Source organism: Coregonus clupeaformis, unplaced genomic scaffold (genome assembly GCF_020615455.1).
Source record: "Coregonus clupeaformis isolate EN_2021a unplaced genomic scaffold, ASM2061545v1 scaf1161, whole genome shotgun sequence".
Classification (NCBI taxonomy): domain Eukaryota; kingdom Metazoa; phylum Chordata; class Actinopteri; order Salmoniformes; family Salmonidae; genus Coregonus; species Coregonus clupeaformis.
In genome coordinates, this window is record NW_025534615.1 from 103,486 (window position 1) to 106,050 (window position 2,565).

A 2,565-nucleotide genomic window follows, 5' to 3' on the forward strand; every position below is an offset into this window, starting at 1 on the left:
TTTGGTTCTTGCGTATTTTCTGAATGTATTTTCTCATGGTTTGAGGGTTTGTTTATTGGTTTCCACTGTTTATCGTTTAGAGTTGAGGGGGGAGTAGGGGTAGTTTGTTAGGGCGGTGTGATGGCCTCAACCGAGTGGAGAAGAAACGGTGTCGCTTCGGGTCCGTTCCGGAGAAAGGTGTGGAGGAAGTTTTGCTCATGGTCGGCGAACAGGTTGGAGCGGAACATCTGGACTCTGCATCCAGAATGAACAAGGCGGTGGTTGTGTTAATGAAAAAGGTTTGTCTTGTTGTGAGTGGGATTTTTGTGAGGGGTGTGTTGGTGCAGATGTCGCCTCTTTCGATAAGAGTTGTGGTGGCTAATCTGCCTCCGTTTATTGCTTCCGAACAGACCGCAAGTAGTTGGTTAGTTTTGGTAAATTTGCAAGTGGTTTCCGTGTGCTCTCGGCTGGGTGCCAAGCGGAATCCGTTAAACATGTCTCTTTTCATAGACAAGTGTTTGTTTCTTAACAAACGTCAAGGTTACACAGGGGAGGGGTGGAACACAGGGTTTGCTAGCACAGATAGTTTTCGGTGTTTCTAGTGTGGGGATCATCAGTTATAGGCTACAAGCAGCAATATGATTGATAGGTAGGACAGGTATTGAACCCAAATAATCCCTACTCAGATGCGCTAACCTCAACCCTAGTAAACATGCATTATAAAAACCTTCTATATAAAATTATCTCATATTGGGAGTAAATAGCCTCTGAATAGAAAAGAAAAAACACTGCATCTTCCAGCCCACCAATAAATGACATAATGCAACCTTGGCGGTTAGCATATTTACCTCAACATGCCCCTCGCTTGCCTGAGAAGGCAGAGTGCTCGATGCTGGTTGATGAATTTGACAATTAATGTACTAGGAAAATACGTTTTTGTTGACCAGAGGTGACTGAATTAATGTTTAGGCTTATTGATAATCATTATAGTAATGAAGTATAATTTCAAAACATGAAAGTTGTCAAGTGGTGGTGGTACCAGGAGGGAGGAGAGTAGAGCAGGGTCAAGTGGTGGTGGTACCAGGAAGGAGGAGAGTAGAGCAGGGTCAAGTGGTGGTGGTACCAGGAAGGAGGAGAGTAGAGCAGGGTCAAGTGGTGGTGGTACCAGGAAGGAGGAGAGTAGAGCAGGGTCAAGTGGTGGTGGTACCAGGAGGGAGGAGAGTAGAGCAGGGTCAAGTGGTGGTGGTACCAGGAGGGAGGAGAGTAGAGCAGGGTCAAGTGGTGGTGGTACCAGGAAGGAGGAGAGTAGAGCAGGGTCAAGTGGTGGTGGTACCAGGAAGGAGGAGAGTAGAGCAGGGTCAAGTGGTGGTGGTACCAGGAAGGAGGAGAGTAGAGCAGGGTCAAGTGGTGGTGGTACCAGGAGGGAGGAGAGTAGAGCAGGGTCAAGTGGTGGTGGTACCAGGAGGGAGGAGAGTAGATTCATTTTAAAGGGGCAATCAGCAGATGCAACATCCATTGATTCTTGAAGAATATAACCTATAAATGAAGAGTGAAAACAGTGGAGTGAGGCAGAGCGAGAAAGAAAGAGTGAAAACAGTGGAGTGAGACAGAGTGAGAGAGAGAGAGAATTGTGAGGAGAGAGAGTGAAAACAATGGAGTGCGACAGAGTGAGAGAGAGAGAGAATTGTGAGGAGAGAGAGAGAGTGAAAACAGTGGAGTGAGAGAGAGCGAAAGAGAGAGAGAGAGTTGTGAGGAGAGAGAAAGAGTGAAAACAGTGGAGTGAGACAGCGAGAGAGAGAGTTGTGAGGAGAGATAGAGTGAAACAGTGGAGTGAGAGAGAGAGAGAGAGTTGTGAGGATAGAGAAAGAGAGAGTGAAAACAGTGGAGTGAGACAGAACGAGAGAGAAAGTGAATTGTGAGAAGAGAGAGAGTGAAAACAGTGGAGTGAGTCAGAGCGAAAGAGAGAGAGAGCTGTGAAGAGAGAGAAAGAGTGAAAACAGTGGAGTAAGAGAGAGAGAGAGAGAGAGAGAGAGAGAGAAAGAGAGAGAGAACATCACAGGGCTACCATGTCACCACGGGGCAAAAGGCTCCATACATCACAGGCCTACCACGTCACCACGGGGCAAAAGGCTCCATACATCACAGGTCTACCATGTCACAACGGGGCAAAAGACTCCATACATCACAGGCCTACCATGTCACCACGGGGCAAAAGGCTCCATACATCACAGGCCTACCATGTCACCACGGGGCAAAAGGCTCAATACATCACAGGCCTACCATGTCAAAACGGGGCAAAAGGCTCCATACATCACAGGCCTACCATGTCACCACGGGGCAAAAGGCTCCATACATCACAGGCCTACCATGTCACCATGGGGCAAAAGGCTCCATACATCACAGGCCTACCATGTCACAACGGGGCAAAAGGCTCCATACATCACAGGCCTACCATGTCACCACGGGGCAAAAGGCTCCATACATCACAGGGCTACCATGTCACCACGGGGCAAAATGCTCCATACATCACAGGCCTACCATGTCACCACGAGGCAAAAGGCTCCATACATCACAGGCCTACCATGT